The sequence below is a fragment of the Diabrotica undecimpunctata genome, chromosome 6 (assembly GCF_040954645.1).
Source record: "Diabrotica undecimpunctata isolate CICGRU chromosome 6, icDiaUnde3, whole genome shotgun sequence".
NCBI classification, from domain to species: domain Eukaryota; kingdom Metazoa; phylum Arthropoda; class Insecta; order Coleoptera; family Chrysomelidae; genus Diabrotica; species Diabrotica undecimpunctata.
The window spans coordinates 94,010,332-94,021,883 of NC_092808.1; the positions used below are offsets into that span (position 1 = coordinate 94,010,332).

Genomic DNA, 11,552 nt, shown 5'->3' on the forward strand with positions numbered 1-11,552 from the left:
AAAAATAACTGACTTCTTTCTTATTAAAATTATAAATTAAGGGTGTTTCATTTAAAATTATTGACTTATCATTTGCGAACACTCTGTGTTTTGATTTCGATGGCGAAATTCGATTTCTATATCAATTCCTGAAAGACGTTACCTACTCTTTGTGTGCATACGTTTTCAAGACATTAAACTTTAAATTACATTACATTACAATACAAATAAACATTACTTTTAAATTGATGATATATAATATATATATATATATATATATATATATATATATATATATATATATATATATATATATATATATATATATATATTGTTATGATATTGTTACTGGAGATAAATTTCGAGAAAACCAAAATGATGACCAATATGGTTCCCAGCGAAGAGATACAGATCAATAACAACAAGGTAGAATTAATCGATAAATACACATACTTGGGTCATGAAATCAGAATAACCAGAGACAACCAAACCTGCGAGCTAAATAGACGAATCACGTTGGGATGGGCGGCATATGGAAGGATGAGAGACATTTTTAAAACAAATACTCCAATTCACCTGAAAAGAAAGGCATTTAACCAATGCATCCTACCAGTCTTGACCTACGGAGCAGAGACCCTAACTTTAACGAAAGCTACTGCCGAAAAACTGAGGGTAACACAAAGGCGAATGGAGAGATCAATGCTGGGTCTGACCTTGAAAGATCGCGTGAGAAATGAGGAGATACGCCGACGAACTGGCGTTGACGATATTATACTGCGAATCAATAAACAAAAGTGGAGGTGGGCTGGACATGTTGCTAGAATGGAAGACGGAAGATGGACGAAGAGATTATTGGAGTGGAGACCAAGAGCCGACAAGCGAAGTCGAGGCAGACCACCCACCCGATGGACCGACGACCTAAGGAGAATAGAAACAAACTGGATTGCAGCAGCTAGAGATAGAGAGAACTGGAGACGTTTGGAGGAGGCCTATATCCAACAATGGATGTGAAAACGGGGCTGGATGATGATGATGATGATATTGTTATGATATGTAAAATCGAGAAAAATATTGGTTTGTTTAAAAATATTTCAAAGTTCAAAAACATTAAAATAATTCAGATAAGTAGGATAATATCCAACAAACATTTCGGAGAAGGAAAGTTATTAAATTCTTGGATTACCTGTACTAAACAAAATGTAAGCTTTGCATAAATTATTTCTTTGTTATACTTGAGTGACCCGCATAATTTTAAGTGAAATCCAAAGACAATTGAAATACATTAATGCAGTGATTAAAGACAATAGAAGGGATTATAGAAAGAGGTTTTTGTTAGTTTTTAAGAATTATAGAAAAATATTATTTGTAAATAAGTTTTAGGAAATTTATAATTATAGGTAAAAATTTGTTTGTTATCGAAATGAAAAAATGGGGGAATTGTGACGAGTTTTGATTGGCGGAGATTGAAAAAGGTGGGATAAGTATGTAGGAAAAAGTTTAGCGAGATTGAGGAGAGAGAAGAGATGATCAGTTGGTTTCCAAGTCTGTAAGACGAACAGTGATTGTTCTCTGGCGGTTCCTGAAATGTAGCAAGCAGTAGTGTTGAATGTTAGTGAGTTTTTGTGGAGTTAGTGTATCTGACAGAAGCTGAAGCAGCAAAATATTGTAAGTCATATTTCTCTACTTATATTCCAAGAGTCACTGTTCAGGCCAACGAGAGATTCAGTTTATCGTAAAGAGAAGATATTCCAAGAGTCATTTTTCACTCGGGCCAACGAGAGATTCAGTTTATCGAGAGAAGAAAGGCTATCATAATTTGAATGATTTGTGCTTTTGAAGGAGATCATTAAGGACGATATACTTGCAACAATCTGTGTAAGATTGCTGATTACATAGGGAGCGGTTGAGAGGAGATAATATAGTCTACAAGGAACAAGGATTTGGACCACTCATCATCAGAGAGAGATATTTTTGTTTCTGCAGTTTTTTTCTTTTATTGATAACACAATTTTTACACGTAATTTAGAAAGGATATAAATATTTTGATTAGGAGAGTTAGAATAGTTTGGGATTTTGAGATTTCAATTAATATTGTTTGTACCATTAATTTTGATTGTTCACGTACGGAGAACAAAATTTTGAGAATCCTTATATGAGATTTGTTTATTGAAAACTTTTGAGTGTGAATTATTTCATTATTTTTATTTCAATATATAGTGTTAGATCATATGTGTTTTTTATTATTCCGGTATTCTCTGGACCTTACCTTTCACATGTAATAGCATAGATATTGAAGCACGAATTTAACCCTGAGATAAAAGAATTAAAAATTGTGATAGAGTCATAATCATATCATTTAAATAATTTTAATTAATCAAAAAAATTAATTAGCTAATTATTGCTTGGAGCACCAAGACTTTAAATATCACAATAACTGGCTTCCAAAACGTGGGGCTTAAAAATATCGCAGCTTTACATTTGAAGGAAGGGAAAGAGATCTGGAATAAGTACAGGTGATCCAGAGATAAAAACATATAACATTGAGGGAATTTGAATTTGAAAGTATTTTGACAATTTTTCCAGGGAATATAAATTTGATTTATTGATTGATTGTAGTTAGTGGATATTTACTGCTATTGAATTATTTGATTTTATTTTCTTTACCAATCGTACATTTGATATTTATTTGGAATTATTTGAATTTTACTGATTGCATATTTGATATTTGTCGTGAAAATTTAATACATTTGGGGAGAAATATTGTCGTGTTCTGAAACATATAGAGTGTTGTAAAATTTCACATTTGGCGGGGACAAAAACAGTAACGAAAAGAAACAACATGTCGACCACAAGGAGTCAAAGCAAAATGCAAGAAAGGAAGGAGGATAACAGAGAAGAGGAAACAATTGTTGAAGAAGGATCGGATAATGAAGGAAATGTTACAATAGTTGAGGAGAAAAAAGAATTATCAGGAATAGAGAAAATATTACAACTAATGCAATTACAGACACAACAAATACAAGAGAATCAAAGGGAAACAAAACAAACAATAGAGAAAAACCAAATTGAAACATCAAAGAAAATTGATAGAAACCAACAAGAAACATCACTAAAAATGGATAGAAATCAACAAGAAACAAAACAAACAATGAGCAATATAGAGCAGCGTTTGCAAAACTATGAACAGGAAATTAAAGGATGTGTTGAGGGGATAAAGAAAGAACTGATACAACAAATAGAAGAGATTAATGAAATTAAAAAGAAAATGGGAGAACAAGAAAAGAAAGTAGAAAATAAGATGAAAGATATTAAGACTGTACAGAAAAAGGAATTAGAACAGTTAGAAACAAAATTTGAAATGGCTTTACAAGAAGACAAGAAAGAAATAGAAAAACAAATTGAGGATATCAGAAAACAACGAGATATGGGAGACAGGAGAGAAGTACTCGTCCAAAGTCCGGGTGACATAAAAATACAGTTTGGCGGGGATATTCGGAAAACACACCCAGTACCGTTTGTTAAAAATTTGAAAACCAAATTACAACATATTAGATATTTTGACGATTGCAAAGAAACAATTAGAAACCATTTGAAAGAAGGAGCAGCGTTATGGTATGAAAGCAAGGAAGATGAGTTTGAAAATTGGACAGATTTTGAAAATAAATTTCTCAACTATTTCTGGGGGAAAAATAAACAGAGAGAAATCAACCAAGAGCTACAGAATGGAAAATATCACGAAAAAATGGGAATATCTGAAGAAAGATATGCTTTGCAGATATATAACAATTCAAAATATCTAGAATACAAATATTCTACCGAACAGCTGGTAGAAATGATCAGCAGACATTTTGAGGAAACGTTGGAAGATCACGTGATTTTGAGAAACTATCAAGATATTGATAGTTTGTGCCAATTCCTTCAATTAAAAGAAGCGAAAAGAAAAGAAATGAGAAATAGAAGACAACATGACCAATATAATGGACCGGAAAGAAGGTATTCATCAAATTATGACCAGAGAAACCGACATCCCAGATCAACAAACGAATATAGGCCGAGAAATTACAATAATTACAATAGACAACAAAATTACGATAACAGGAATGACACACAACATAGAACATATGAAAATCACAACAGGAATAGAGATGCACAAAATCCTCCGAATAGGAATACTAACGAACAAAGGGACGATAGAAATAACCAGAGCTTCCAACAACAAAATAGAAGGGAGATGAATCATGTAGCAATAGGAAACGACAGACAAATTTCTAATTCTAATCTAATATTTTTAGATGCATTTATAAAACATAAAGCGATTAAAATTGTGATTGATTCTGGATCGGAGATATCACTAATCAATAAAAAACTAGTAAAAGAATTAAATTTGGACAGATTTGTGTATAAGATTCCTAGGGTTGATTTAGTGGGTGCAAACAATAAAAATTTGACGACAGTAAACGAAGGCTTGGGAGTACAGATAAGAGTGGGAAACAAATTCCATATTATGAAATGTGTGGTGATTGAAGATTTAAATCATGATATGATAGCGGGAATTGATGAATTGAGGAAAAAAGATATCACCATAAATTTTTCGGAAAATAAACTGGAAATCAGAGCAGAACCAGACAACACAGGAGAAGAAAAGCAAACAGATAGGAAAACAAATTCTGGAAGGATCAATGCACAGGAAAAACGCAAAGAAATCGATATGACTGTAGAGGATAAACCGAAAGTACAAGAACAAGATCTAACAGAAAAGAAAAAGAGAAGGAAGAAAAAGAAGAAGAGTTCGAAAAGAAAGCAGGAAAATAAGATGAAGACCAGAGAAAAACAGGAAATAGAAGGTACAGAAGAATTGTTGGCAACCGACGATAAAACAGAATGGAAGCAGGAAGAAAAAGAAGGTATCATCAGAGAAATGAAAGGAATAGAAACATGGTGCTCGGAATACCAAAGGGAATTAGAGGATAAAAGGAAAACAGAAGAAAAAATGGCACTGATGGACGAGAATCCAGAATTTTGTGAAGAAGTATTATGGACAGTGAACACATGTGAACAAAAGGAGGATGAAAGAAAAATAAATTGTGGAGAAAACATGGGAAAGAAAATAGAGAAGATTTTAGGAAACCATGGAGATCTTGTTAATGAAGTAAACCGAGTGGCTAAAAATTATGAACTTTCTTTTAAGGGAAAATACTTGGAAAAATTTAAAACGAAAATGTATCCAATCCCGTATAAAGACAGGCAATATACGGGGTATTTTAACATTCACGACATTTATCAGTATCATAAGTAGATTTTAATAACATAGTGAAATAATTTGATCCTAGAAAACTTTTGTCATTTTTAAAATTTAACAAAGAGTTTTCGGCAGATCAAATGGCGGGGATTTGTTATGATATGTAAAATCGAGAAAAATATTGGTTTGTTTAAAAATATTTCAAAGTTCAAAAACATTAAAATAATTCAGATAAGTAGGATAATATCCAACAAACATTTCGGAGAAGGAAAGTTATTAAATTCTTGGATTACCTGTACTAAACAAAATGTAAGCTTTGCATAAATTATTTCTTTGTTATACTTGAGTGACCCGCATAATTTTAAGTGAAATCCAAAGACAATTGAAATACATTAATGCAGTGATTAAAGACAATAGAAGGGATTATAGAAAGAGGTTTTTGTTAGTTTTTAAGAATTATAGAAAAATATTATTTGTAAATAAGTTTTAGGAAATTTATAATTATAGGTAAAAATTTGTTTGTTATCGAAATGAAAAAATGGGGGAATTGTGACGAGTTTTGATTGGCGGAGATTGAAAAAGGTGGGATAAGTATGTAGGAAAAAGTTTAGCGAGATTGAGGAGAGAGAAGAGAGGATCAGTTGGTTTCCAAGTCTGTAAGACGAACAGTGATTGTTCTCTGGCGGTTCCTGAAATGTAGCAAGCAGTAGTGTTGAATGTTAGTGAGTTTTTGTGGAGTTAGTGTATCTGACAGAAGCTGAAGCAGCAAAATATTGTAAGTCATATTTCTCTACTTATATTCCAAGAGTCACTGTTCAGGCCAACGAGAGATTCAGTTTATCGTAAAGAGAAGATATTCCAAGAGTCATTTTTCACTCGGGCCAACGAGAGATTCAGTTTATCGAGAGGAGAAAGGCTATCATAATTTGAATGATTTGTGCTTTTGAAGGAGATCATTAAGGACGATATACTTGCAACAATCTGTGTAAGATTGCTGATTACATAGGGAGCGGTTGAGAGGAGATAATATAGTCTACAAGGAACAAGGATTTGGACCACTCATCATCAGAGAGAGATATTTTTGTTTCTGCAGTTTTTTTCTTTTATTGATAACACAATTTTTACACGTAATTTAGAAAGGATATAAATATTTTGATTAGGAGAGTTAGAATAGTTTGGGATTTTGAGATTTCAATTAATATTGTTTGTACCATTAATTTTGATTGTTCACGTACGGAGAACAAAATTTTGAGAATCCTTATATGAGATTTGTTTATTGAAAACTTTTGAGTGTGAATTATTTCATTATTTTTATTTCAATATATAGTGTTAGATCATATGTGTTTTTTATTATTCCGGTATTCTCTGGACGTTACCTTTCACATGTAATAGCATAGATATTGAAGCACGAATTTAACCCTGAGATAAAAGAATTAAAAATTGTGATAGAGTCATAATCATATCATTTAAATAATTTTAATTAATCAAAAAAAATAATTAGCTAATTATTGCTTGGAGCACCAAGACTTTAAATATCACAATAATATATATATATATATATATATATATATATATATACACCGGTATTTAGGCGCCTCGCCATTCCGGTAGAGATCTATGGAGGAGTATTACTGAGCCGCAAGCCCTTATCTCTTGCCGTACTGCTCCACCATAGGCCGATCAGACACCAGCATATTCTAGTCTAAGCCGCAGATTCATTCAGAATTTTAAACTGCTGCGTTAGCCTTTTTGTTTTCTGTACACCGAGCTGGGGATCGAACTCACATCCTTCGCAGTGAAGCGAATGAGAACCGGCCGCCCAGCCCGCTTGGCTATCTGACCGACAAATTGATGATACCTATTAAAAATGTTTGTCAAAATTTTTGAAAAAGATGAATAACTATGGTACCTCATACAAATTTTATCTAGAATTTTACATAGAATCTAAAAATGTAATATTATGCATGGTGTTCCATTTAAAAAAACCAAAGTTTTTGTTCATTTCCGGTATAACCTGAAGTGGCATGTTTGACAAAATATTTTCTTTTAGTTCATCATAACTTGTAATCCCCCATAAACCATTTTTCATATATACTGTAAGTAGTTTCCGATATAATGTTAGTGTACGCTCGTCGTGAAACAACCTGTATTTTAATATACTTTTTAGTATACATTAGTACATAGAGATTATTATTTTAAGTGATAGTGACTGAATCGTGCAACTGAATCGAAAACAAGCTTTCAGTCAAGACGCATAGCAAAAATTTATAAAATAATAAAATAATTTTGAAATTATTTGGATTAACCAGTACTAAGGCATCTTCAACTAAAGTTTCCGTGCAAAAACATTTATACATGTTATTTTATTGTAGGTATATTTTTCTAGAGAGTATTTTCTATACAATCCAAGGGATTTTAGTATCCATTTTTTAAAATTATCCTGAGTCCCTTATGGGATCTACCACCGTCCGTTCGGTTACGTTAGCTCTCTATTTTTCAATTTAAGAGAATATTGATATAAATCTCAGTCGTAAGTCCTGTTTACTTTCAATTGGGCTCCGTTCCTATTTTTATTATATTGTTCTGAGTGGTTTCTTCCTTTAAGGAATTCAAATTCAATCATCCATATTTACTGACAATTACTCATGTAATAAAAGATACGTGAGGAAAGAAAATAAGTTTGGAATTAGGCAAGGCAAATCAACAACAGATGCAATTTCTAATCAAGGCAATTGATGGGATTTATGGAATAAAAAAATTAACACCCATAAGCTATCATTGATTGATCTTGAAAAGTTTTGTGATACAGTTCCTTGTGAAGATCTGATGGTCATGAGAGATATGTATGTTGGAATAACAACTAGTACTATAACAGGTGTGGGATTGATAAATTTGTTGTGAAATGAATATTGCATTGCGGTTTAGGGCTTAGTCCTTAGATATTATTATTGGCACTGGATCGGATAACAAGGAAATTTCAAAAAGATAGTCCTTCGTTCTTGATGTATGCTGATGATGCAAGTAATAATTAAAGTTTTCTTCTTTGAGTCTTTTATCCGCTTAGCGGACGTTGTACACGACAAGGCTCGAGGAAAAACTAAAGTCTCCCAAAAACCTGTTCTCTATTCTCATTCCTTGAGCCCTTGTCAGGGCGTGGTGACACTTAAAATATTGTTAGCTTGCTGTCTTTATTGGCTGCGATAATTGCCATATGTCTTCATTTGGTCTGCCCATCATGTTGGAAGATCGTCCTCTTGGTCTTCGGCCTTCTAGCTTTCCTTCTTCTGTTAGACCTAAAAACATGCTACAAGACCAAATAACTGCCCACCTTTCACAAACGAAGACATTTCCATTCCAATGAGGTAAAAACCAAAGAAGCACGTGGTTTAGACGGTATTCTTCCAAAGTTCATCATACACTGTAGAAAATAATGCACAAATGTGGCTAGCTCCACTCTTCTCTGGTATCCTAAGCAAAGATAGAATCCCTAAAAGAACGAAAACAGCAAAAATTATAGCATTACCAAAACCTGGAAAACCAGCCAATGAACCAAAAAGCTATCGTTAAGTTTCCTTACTGAATATTTTATATAAACTTCTTAAGAGACTGCTATACAATAGAAGAGCTCCTCAAAAACTCGAAATAATCCCCATAGAACAGTCAGGGTTCAGTTCCAACCGCAGCTGTTCCGATCAAGTCTTAGAACTTACAACACACATTGAAGCTGGGTTTCAAAGAAAACATCTTATCTACAAGTTTCTGCGGAAAGTCACATGCTTAAAGTCCGTCTCTTCTAGTTTAAGTATGGGAATTTCCAAAAATGGAGTGACGAAATTGAGTAATGGACTTCGACAGTACTCAATCTTGACACCAATTTTGTTTAGTTTTTACATTGCAGATATGCCCAAAACCCAATCCAAGAAGTTCGGATATGCATATGACTGCAATACCCACCCAATAGCAAAATTTTGAAGAGGCCGAACAAACTCTAACTAAGACGAAAAATACGGAAAGAAAAGAACTCAATGTGACCTTATTAAGTCCACGTATTGCTCACAACAAATTCCCTAGGTACATGGGAGTTACATTAGACGGTACGTTGATGTTCAAAGAACATCTAACAAAACTTTCTGCTAAAATTGGAACTAGAAACAATATCCTCTACAAGCTATGTGTCTATTTGGGGAGCTTTAGCCGAGACTCTACTAATATCTGCCCTTGATCTGGTCTTTTCAGCAGCTAAGTATGTCGCCCCTGTTTGGTCAAACAGCATTCACACCAAAAAAATATATGTACAATTAAAAAACACCACGTAGATTATCACCTGCAACGTCAAGTCTACTCCTACTTATTGGCTACATATCCTAAGCCATATCTCTCCCCCAGATCTTCGAAGAAAACATGTTCTTAGGACGGAATATGAAAAAATTTAAAAAAGGCGAAATCCTAAACAAGATAGCAAACAAATGCCAGTAGAAAAAATAACAAGAAGAAGATCCAAGCTGAGATACATCGAACAAATAGAAAATGATATAACAGCCTTAAAATAACAAAATTGGAGAAAAAAAGCACGAAACAGATCAGAATAAAAAAGAATCCTGGACCACGCTAAGACCCAAAAAGGGGTTGTCGTGCCAGTGATAATGATGATAAATAGTCGAGGTGCTAGGGTGTAAGATGATCACCTGCAAAACTAGCACAAGCGCTCTTCGTTTTTTTTTTAATCTAATTATAATTTTTATTTAATCTTTTGGCAATCGTACAAAATTTAGTATTTAACTAAATAAAAATAACAACTTTAAAATCTCAATATTATGCATGTACAGTAAGGTGAAACCTCAATGTAATAAAAGTACAGTATATTTACCAAATATAATTTTATGTTAATTGAATTCAACAGCAGATAATGTTCTTTTAATTTTACAGTAAGCTGACAAACTATTCTGTATTACTAAACACATAAAATACTAAATTGAAACTGCTTATGATAAACTTAAATTTTATGTAAAATGTTTATTTTACTACAAATCATTCATTTACACTACCAACTGCTGAAACAAAACCTTTAAACAACTTCAAAGAAATTTGACGAAAATAAACAAAGTATTTTAAATAAGTGTAAAGTTGTTTGTTTTTATTGACCAATAAATTCTATTAGTAAATATATTGTGTAAATAGTGTTAGTGGTATGGAAAAATAACACAGATTAGCGTATTATGACTGGAATTAAAATCACATTTAAAATATTAATTTTTCTATTTTATTATTTTGTATAACACTAGCAGAAAAAAAAAACTCATTTTGGCGACCCCAAACTGAGGTGTCCGTCAGAATTACATCCCTGGCAGGCCCGTTATCGACGGCTCTGATGATGGGTAAGTTAGACATTGTGTATTATTTGCGAGAGTTGTTTTCAGTTTTTTTAATACACCTTAATTTTCATGTTAAACGTAGATATCTCCTAGTTATACAGCTATAATTTAAAAAAGGTCCGCGTTAATCCCTTTCCAATTTTATTTGGGGGTCCCACAATAATGGGTAGTATGTAATTGTGTTAGTAATAGTATGTATATTTATAAGTATACTATATTTATAAATTTGTTTTTATTTATAAAAAACATAAATTACTAGTATTTCTTAGCTATTTTATATGTTTTCAATAGTCAAACAGTCAAACAAAAACATAAAATATTTGGGCGTTAAAATATTTCTGATTTATCCTGTAGTTCATTCATAGTTGCAGTTATTAATTTTTGAAATTAAAATTGAAATATTAACAATTTGATATCGTAAGTATTATCTTTTTTCGACTATGACATTGACAGTTTTTAATTAAATTTTCCAGAGTTACAACTTCGCAAAACGTAAAACTAGAAAACGCGCATGTTTCGCTAGTAAAATATAATATACCTAATATTTACATTCCAGAAACAGCGATCCAATTAACTTTTACATCCCTCCTTCAACGCGAACTGTCACACAATATCAAAAAGTCAAGGACACACGCGAATCATACGGTGTCACATCCCAAGAGAGCAAAAAAGCGACGTCGTGCACGACACCCACTAACCGATATCCGCTGGAGAAGGCGTCCGTAGCGAACTCAGACGGAGCTGGTATTGCCACTACTACTGAATGCCCCGATAACACCGCAATTCGACGTTATGTTGTTACGTAACCGATGTCGGGTCGTGGGGGACTCCCTCGAGGTGGGGAGAGAGGTCACGGCGACGTCGACGTCGACGCAAAGACGACGACAACGGTGAGCGTCGGAATTCTCGAGCTTACTATTAGATGCTTCCTTCTGCATGGCACCCGATGCTCTTGTCGGAGG

General features: G+C 33.1%; 1 protein-coding gene and 1 long non-coding RNA gene across 4 annotated transcripts in view; both read right to left on the reverse strand.

Moving 5' to 3' along the window:
- LOC140443569 (uncharacterized) overlaps positions 1 to 11,552 on the reverse strand; it is a 365,838-nt gene that overhangs the window by 246,427 nt on the left and 107,859 nt on the right. The window lies entirely within an intron of this gene.
- LOC140443566 (colorectal mutant cancer protein) overlaps positions 1 to 11,552 on the reverse strand; it is a 315,102-nt gene that overhangs the window by 246,427 nt on the left and 57,123 nt on the right. The window contains exon 1 of one of the 3 annotated variants that reach the window (XM_072534898.1): positions 11,140 to 11,509. The exons of 1 other annotated variant lie outside the window; for it this stretch is intronic. The gene's annotated coding sequence lies outside the window, so the exon portion shown is untranslated. Of the gene's footprint in view, positions 1 to 11,128; positions 11,510 to 11,552 lie in introns of those variants that run through there. One more of the 3 variants, XM_072534897.1, reaches the window with a different exon arrangement.